The 8,456-nt window shown below is 47.5% G+C and overlaps 1 long non-coding RNA gene across 1 annotated transcript; it reads right to left on the reverse strand.

Annotated features, from left to right (window-relative positions):
* Window positions 1-3,028: 3,028 nt before the first annotated feature.
* LOC142819279 (uncharacterized) lies at window positions 3,029-4,723 on the reverse strand. Its single transcript, XR_012897120.1, has 2 exons — window positions 4,203-4,723; window positions 3,029-3,767 (listed from the first exon to the last, which is right to left on the reverse strand). It is a non-coding gene; the product is annotated as an uncharacterized LOC142819279 (long non-coding RNA).
* Window positions 4,724-8,456: the final 3,733 nt, after the last annotated feature.

Here is an 8,456-nt window from a genome sequence, read left to right on the forward strand (position 1 = left end):
AACAACGTTTCCTCAACTCCCGTCCCCTTTCACCCCTCCTCTACCTACGGTACATCGATGACATCTTTATGATCTGGACGCATGGCCAAGAAACACTGGAGATATTCCACAGAGATTTCAACAACCTACACCCCACCATCAACCTCAGCCTGGACCATTCTACACGAGAGATCCACTTCCTGGACACCACCGTACAAATCAACAATGGAAAATTAGACACCACTCTCTACAGAAAACCCACCGACTCATACAGTTATCTACATGCATCCAGCTCCCATCCAGAACACACCACACGATCCATTGTCTATAGCCAAGCCCTTCGATACAACCGCATCTGCTCTAATCCCACTGACAGAGACCAGAAGCTTCAGGATCTCTACCAAGCATTTATAAATCTCAACTACCCACCCAGAGAAATAAAAAAGCAAATTGAAAGAGCCAGACGAATACCTAGAAACCATCTACTTCAAGACAGACCCAAGAAAACCAACAATAGAACACCACTTGTCATCACCTACAACCCCCAACTTAAACCTGTCCAACACATTATCAATAAACTACAGCCTATATTGGAACAGGATACCATACTCAAAGAGGCTCTGGAAGACAGACCCATAGTCTCCTATAGACAACCACCTAACCTCAAGATGATTCTTACCAACAACCACAGGACATACCACACTAATACCAACCCTGGTACCTTCCCTTGCAACAAACCCCGTTGCCAGCTTTGTCCACATATTCCTTCTGCTGATACCATTATTGGACCTAACCAAGTGAGTTATAAGATCAAGAACACATATTCCTGCGCATCCAGAAATATAATCTATGCTATCATGTGCCGAAAGTGTCCGTCTGCTATGTACATTGGACAAACATCTCAGACACTTTGCCAAAGGATTAATGCCCACAAAACAGATATCAGACAAGATCACAAAGAGAAAACAGTTTCTTGCCATTTTAACCAGAAAGGACACTCTCTCAATGACTTAACCACCTGCATTCTGCTACAAAGACCTTTTACATCTGCACTTGAAAGGGAATCCTCTGAACTGTCATTCATGTTAAAATTCGACACTTTCCAACAAGGACTTAACAAACATTTGAACTATCTCACCCATTACCAAGACAGTTTCCCCAATTATCACCTCTAATACCATTAACTCACAAACATCCCACTCTCCCTACCTCTAATATCATCAATTCACAGACACTTACCTTCCTTCCTCCCCCCCCTCCCCCGCCCGCATCCCCCTCCTGTTCTGCAGTGTGATTTGTCCTTTTCATATTTGTTCATTTTTTTAATTGTATCCTTTGGTATATATGGTTGTGACTACTTTCTTCCACTATTTGATCTGAGGAAGTGGGTCTGGCCCACGAAAGCTCATCATCTAATAAACCATCTTGTTAGTCTTTAAAGTGCTACATTGTCCTGCATTTTGCTATTTAGCAGGGGCCTTCTTTCTCCCCACAGCCCCGAACCCTGATTGGCATGGGCCTTCTCTCTCCCCCTCAAGACCTTCTGGCCGGCAGAGGCCTTCTCTCTCCCCCCAGGCTCTTCCCTGGCCAGCAGGGTCTGTCTTTCTTCCCCAGCCCCTCCTAGCTAGCATGGGCCTTCTCTCTCTCCCCATGCCCCCTGACCGGGAGAGCCCTTCTCTGTCCCCCCATCATTCCTTGGCCCTTTGAAGTATCCCTTTTGTTTTACTTGGTCTATTGACAGAGAATTTTTTAAGTGTCATGATCATCTATATTTTAGAAACAGAACCCTGATTCATTTTTATTTTTAAAATATTTTTGTAATAAATAAAAATAGAAAATTGAACATTGAATGCTTAAAATGCCTTCAGAGAAGGAAACATAAAATAGACGGTTCACTTATAAGCCCCATTGAACCTTTGGGTACCCTGGCACAGTCAAAACAAGTGACTTGTCTAAAATGGCTTAGGGAGTGTGTTGCATTGCTGGAAATTCAGTGTTGAATCCCAATACAATATCATAGCCACAAGACCATCCTTTCCTTCTTGCTATCTTTCCCTCTGGAGTATAACAGTGTTTCACAGCTTTGTTCGGTGCAGCAGCTGAGGTAATTATAATAAGGAAGATCCTTGTTGCTGAAGTCCTTTACAAGTAGTGACGGAAAAAGACAACAGTTGAGCCGTTTGTGTTGGTGGAGGCAGCTAAAGAATAATAAATTATCTAGCAAGACAAGAGGTATAGTATGAAATAGATCATAGAAATTAGAAATTGAAAGTACAGGCAGTCCCCAGGTTACGTACAAGATAGGGACTGTAGGTTTGTTCTTAAGTTGAATTTGTATGTACCGGTAAGTCGGAACTGGTACATATTGTAGGGGAAACTCTAGCCAAACATTTCTCCAGAGCTCAGTTTTATTCTCCTACACCTCACTTCCCTCAGTCCTTTATTCTCAAGCTGAGGTGTCTGCTGAGAAAAGCCGCTCCGCGTCTCCCTGGTCTGCTGGGGAGGGGCGCTAGCTTCGCGTCTCCCTGGTCTGCTGGGGGGATGCAGCTAGTGCGGGGTTGCCTCACCCCGTTTGTAAGTCAGATCCATGTAACCCAGGGACTGCCTGTATCTGTTAATTCTCCTTAGAATCATGGAATCATAGGGTTGGAAGAGCCCTCAGGGGGTCATCAAGTCCAACCCCTTGCCCTGCACGGCCATTCGTGCACCCTGATGTATTTCTGACAAATTTCCTGCCTCTGCCTGTCTGCTTTGAATTCTGGTTTCTTTCTATTTTGTCCCAGACTTAGCCATGAATTTTTCAGTGAAAATTACAAAAACAATCAGCACCCTGGAGCGACCTCAGAACTTTAGCATATTCATGGAACAAGACAACTTGGCAAAAGGAATCTTTTAAGAATGAAATGAAATTATTTAGCTAATCAGCAAAACTCATTCACTTGGAGTGGTTTCAGTTAGTTTATGATCAGGCTTATGTGATAAGCTCAGGAGAATACTTTTGCAAACATAACCATGTTGGATAGTGTCAGAAATATACAGAATCAACGCAAATGGAGAAGAGTCATTGCAGACCCATTTAATTTAAATGCATTGGATACAGATTAACTTTCTTTATGTAGAACTGCATGTTCCCGGATAAACAGTCTGAAAGTAGAGTGGGGAAAGTCAGGACACTTTTCACAGAAAAAGACTGAGGTTCTCGTAAGCTATTTCTGCCTAGAACCAAGACATTTTGATTGCAAAATGTATATGCCATGCCACAGCACATCTCCCTTCTTAGTTGGTGCATCCTTGGAAGTCACACATTGGAAATGCATCATGGAGATGAAGTCCTGGGAATCCTTGCTTGTGAGAGTTTGAGACATCTGAATTACAATTCTCACAAGGCACCACGGCATGGCAGCATTTCACAAGTGTTCAGCTTTTAGAGGAAATAGTCCAGTTTTGGGGCATTAGGTTTGTCAACACATTGTCAACGTAATTTTCTGTTGCAAACATTTTTATTGTAAATTTTTACCCAGCCCTCTCTCAACGGGTTTTTTCCTGGTATTGCTGTAGCTACTATAAGGTCTGTAGCAATATGGATTTGAAACTTTTTACAGTCCTCCATGACTCATCATCAGTTATACACACCTACCCCCTCCACTGCCAGGAAGAGTAAAACAGCTCTCTCTGCCTGGTTCATTATCAGGAAGCAATTTAGTGATTGTTTCAAGTGACATGAGAATGAGGCAGTCGGAGATTAGGAATCCAGTTGGAAGCAGATCTCTGGAGAAGGGGTTGAGCATCTGTGGCTGTGTCCAGACTCCATGCCTCCGTCGACGGAGGCATGTAGATTAGCCAGCTCGGAAGAGGGAAATGAAGCCGCGATTAAAATAATCGCGGCTTCATTTAAATTTAAATGGCTGCCCCGATCTGCCGATCAGCTGTTTGTCGGCAGATCGGGAGAGTCTGGACGCGATGCCCCGACAAAGAAGCCTTTCTTCATCGACACAGGTAAACCTGGTTTCACGAGGCTTACCTGTGTCGATGAAGAAAGGCTTCTTGTCGGGGCATCGCGTCCAGACTCTCCCGATCTGCCGACAAACAGCTGATCGGCAGATCGGGGCAGCCATTTAAATTTAAATGAAGCCGCGATTATTTTAATCGCGGCTTCATTTCCCTCTTCCGAGCTGGCTAATCTACATGCCTCCGTCGACGGAGGCATGGAGTCTGGACACAGCCTGTGTCTTACATCTGTTGGAAACTCATTTTTTGTGGAGTTAAAGTTGAAGACAAGCTTCCCGTGATACAGGGGTTTCTTCTTCAGGACTCTGTCTCTGATAGGCTAGCTGGAGGCAGCAGGGATTCAGGGAGATGCGCTAATGTGGCAGTTATCAGGAAATACACAGCACTATTATTAGGCCCTATTTGGTTCCAACTGAAGAGGGCTTTAAAGGAGCTGAAGCCTTCTCCCTTCATGCTCAGCGTGGCGGCTGTGTGCAGCTAAAGAAACCCAACCTCAAGTACCTAAATGTATGTGAGCAAATGACGGCATGGACAGAAATGTCTCATGACCAATAATTGTGAGGCCTCCAAGTCAAGAGAGGACAGAAATGAAACAGTCTCTCTCTCTCTCACTAATCTGTGTGGGATATTTTTTTCCTTCTTTCTTGATGGAGGTCTTCTGGATCAATGCCCTAGTTAGTTCCATTTTTTGCAGACCTTGCCCTCTGCGGCTACGTCTACACTGGCCCCTTTTCCGGAAGGGCATGTAAATTTCACTAGTCGTCGTAGGGAAATCCGCGGGGGATTTAAATATCCCCCGCGGCATTTAAATAAAAATGTCCGCCGCTTTTTTCCGGCTTTTAAAAAAGCCGGAAAAGAGCATCTAGACTGGCCCCGATCCTCCGGAAAAAGTGCCCTTTTCCGGAGGGTCTTATTCCTACTTCGAAGTAGGAATAAGACCCTCCGGAAAAGGGCACTTTTTCCGGAGGATCGGGGCCAGTCTAGACGCTCTTTTCCGGCTTTTTTAAAAGCCGGAAAAAAGCGGCGGACATTTTTATTTAAATGCCGCGGGGGATATTTAAATCCCCCGCGGATTTCCCTACGACGACTAGTGAAATTTACATGCCCCTTCCGGAAAAGGGGCCAGTGTAGACGTAGCCTGCATGTTTAACAGCAACACTGAAATTTTAACACCTGAAATTTGACTTTTTTTTCTTTTCTTTTCACAAAGCTTGTTTTTTCTCATAACTCCATGTATACTTCCTATATTCTCCCCCCCCCCCCCCCTCCGCCAGCCAAGGCAGCTTCTTATGAATAGGGATAGCCTCTGCAGAGTAGACAATCCAGCTGTGAACAGGGTGGGCAGGGTAAGGAGGACTAGATAAAAGGGGCTGACAATTCTTTGATATGTTCTTTCTTTGACTCAGGGGCATAGAAATTTGCTTGTAGAAAGTGATGGTGTTTGGTGAGCTGTCTCCTGGAATGGTTTTGCCCTGATAATTGGTAGCAGTGATGAGGGGGTGGAGGATACATTATCAGGTGGAACAAAGGGAGCCCCAAAGATTCCTTGGCAGTTGGTGGTAGTGATGGTAGGGATGTGTGTGTGTGTGTGTGTGTGTGTGTGTGTGTGTGAGAGAGAGAGAGAGAGAGAGAGAGAGAGATCTGGCCACACCCTATCCCAGAGAAACCATGGACAGGTACTCTAAGCAAGCAATAGAGTCTGGAGGAACTGGCCATCAGGGGCCAGCAAGGCCTACAAAGAGAGCTGCAAAACAGCAGCAGTCAGAACAGAGCACAGCTCAAGGAGTGTTGCTGACTGTGAGGCTGGTTGAGGAAGCTGTCTCTAGGGCTATGTCTAGACTGCAAGCCTCTTTCGAAAGAGGCTCTTTCGAAAGATACTTTCGAAAGAGCCTCTTTCGAAAGAGAGCATCTAGACTGCACGCGGAATTTCGAAAAAGCAAGCCGCTTTTTCGAAAGAAAGCACCCAGTGAGTCTGGATGCTCTCTTTCTAAAAAGCCTGTTTGCTTTCAAGAACGCCTTCTTTCGAAAGAGCACTTTCGAAAGAAGGCGTTCTTCCTCGTGGAATTAGGTTTACCGCCGTCGAAAGAAAAGCCGCGTTCTTTCGATTTAATTTCGAAAGAACGCGGCTGCAGTCTAGACGCAGGGGAAGTTTTTTCGAAAAAAGCCTACTTTTTTCGAAAAAACCCCTGAGTCTGGAAACAGCCTAGGAGGGGAAGCCCTGGAGGCACCACTCTCTCTGAAGCTACATCTGCACTGCAGGCTTCTTGCGCAAGTATTTTTTGCAGAAGAGATCTGCCGCAAAAAGTGCTTGCACAAAAGCCCGTCCACACTGCCATGTGCTTTTGTGCAAGAGAGTGTCCACACTGCTATGGATGCTCTTGCACAAGAAAGCTCTGATGGCCATTCACAGAATGACCATCAGAACACCTGTGCTTTTTCTGATACTGGTTTCTTGCGCAAGAAACCCCTGTTGTCCGTCCACACGTGCCTTTTTGTGCAAGAGCTCTTGTGCAAAAAGTCTTATTCCTCATAAAAACCGGAATAACTCTTGCACAAAAAGCCCTGTCTTCTGACGATCTACTGTACTTTTTCTTGAGCAAAAATGTGCTTGTAGTGTGGATGCGCTGTGAGTTTTGTGTAGATGTAGCCTGAGTGGGGATCAGATTTGAAGACACTAGCAGAGGGCCCCAGGATGGGCTCCTGTTAAGTGTGTGCCTTGGAAGGAGTTTTAGTGACTCACACCAGGCTGTGTGACTCAGCCAGAGGGCAGAGTAGCCCAAAAAAAGGCTGATACACAGAGGCAGTGCAGGCACATGCACTCAGCCAGGTGGGGGTGCTCATGGGAGATGAGCCGCGACCCCTCCCCCCCCCCCCCGTTACAGGAGGATAAGTGCTCAGATGGCATGTGGGGGCCTTGAAGGTTCTGTAGTAATGATGCTGGAGCTGGGGGTGGGGGTAAGGGTTGCCCCCTTTTTAATTGCTGAAAACTGAACGCCGTGCCCTGCATCTCCCCCTCCCCCACCCCCACAAGGTCCCCACTCTTTGTCCCTCTCCATCTGTTGCTTGCTCTTCACAGCCCCTTCATTTTAATGGGGCCTGAATGGCGGACCCTCATCATGTGCTGGGTGCAACTATCTGGCATGCAGCACTGGCTGCCCACTGGGCAGTGACACAAATAGAAGTAGAGGTGAATTAAGGTTCTGTGGGGTTCTGAGCCAGAACAAGTGAGGGGGCATCCCTTCCACCTGCGGTCTTGCCCCCATTCCACCCTATGGACCTGCCCCTGTTCTACCCACAGCCCTGCCTCATTCTGCCCCCACACTGTGATCCCTCTTCTCCCTTTCTGCCTCCCCCTGGGCCCCAAAGCCAGAGCAGCTCCGTATCCCTCTTCCCGCCAGGGCTGCAGTGGACAGCGGGAACTCCCCCAGCCCTAAGGCTACCACAGGGAGCCAGAGCTCACCCAATCCCAGGTCTGTACTGCAGTCCCACGTGCTGGGGCTTCCCCTGCCTATCCTGCACTTCTGCAGGGGACCAGGGTTGAGCCCTGGGGCTTCTCCTGCCCTGCCAGCCTGGCACTGCTACTGGGAATGGAGGGGGGGCTTATGCCTACCTGGGATTGCTGCTGGGGAGTGGAGTTGGGGCCTGAGACTTGCCCTTCCCCAATGCTTGTCTGCAGCTTCTTCTTTGTTAACCCCAGTTTGTTGGCTCACACCCACCTAGCTGAGAGACATCTCTGCCACCCAGCTAGCGGAGGCACCACAGGCCTGGGGCCAGTCCTTTCCTCTTCAAAACTGCTGCAGCACTTGGTGGGAGGTGTCTCCTCCCTGTCCACCCCTAGTGGATGGCCTTTGCTCCAAGCCCTCCTGAGCTCCAGGACGACATGGCACAGCCTGGCTGCAGGGACCCAGCAAGCAGAAACCAGGTAAGGCACAGATCTGCTTGGTAGGGGCAGGTGGAAGCACCGGCCCTTTTGTTTCCCAGGGGCTCGGCGGGAGTGGATTGTCCCAGGCACTGCTTACTACTTGCACCACTACATGGGGGGCTGCGTCTAGACTGGCAAGTTTTTCTGTCTACACTGGCCGCTTGATTTTTGCGCAAAAGCACTGACGTTCTACTGTCCGAAATCAGTGCTTCTTGTGCAAATGCTTTGATGTTCCCGTTCGGGCAAAAGCCTTTTTCCGGAAATGTTTTTGCACAAGAGGGCCAGTGTAGACAGCTAAAAACTGTTTTGCGCAAAAAAGCCCCGATGGCAAAAATGATGATCGGGGCTTTTTTGCACAAAACCGTGTCTAGATTGGTTTTGCGGAAGTGCTTTTGCGGAAAGCGTCCGTGCCAATCTAGACGCTATTTTCCGCAAATGCTTTTAACGGAAAAACTTTTCCGTTAAAAGTATTTGTGGAAAATCATGCCAGTCTAGACGTAGCCGGAGAGAAGACACCATATGGCTCCATAGGGGGCTCCTTTCTCCT

This window comes from Pelodiscus sinensis, chromosome 21 (assembly GCF_049634645.1).
Source record: "Pelodiscus sinensis isolate JC-2024 chromosome 21, ASM4963464v1, whole genome shotgun sequence".
Lineage (NCBI taxonomy): Eukaryota > Metazoa > Chordata > Testudines > Trionychidae > Pelodiscus > Pelodiscus sinensis.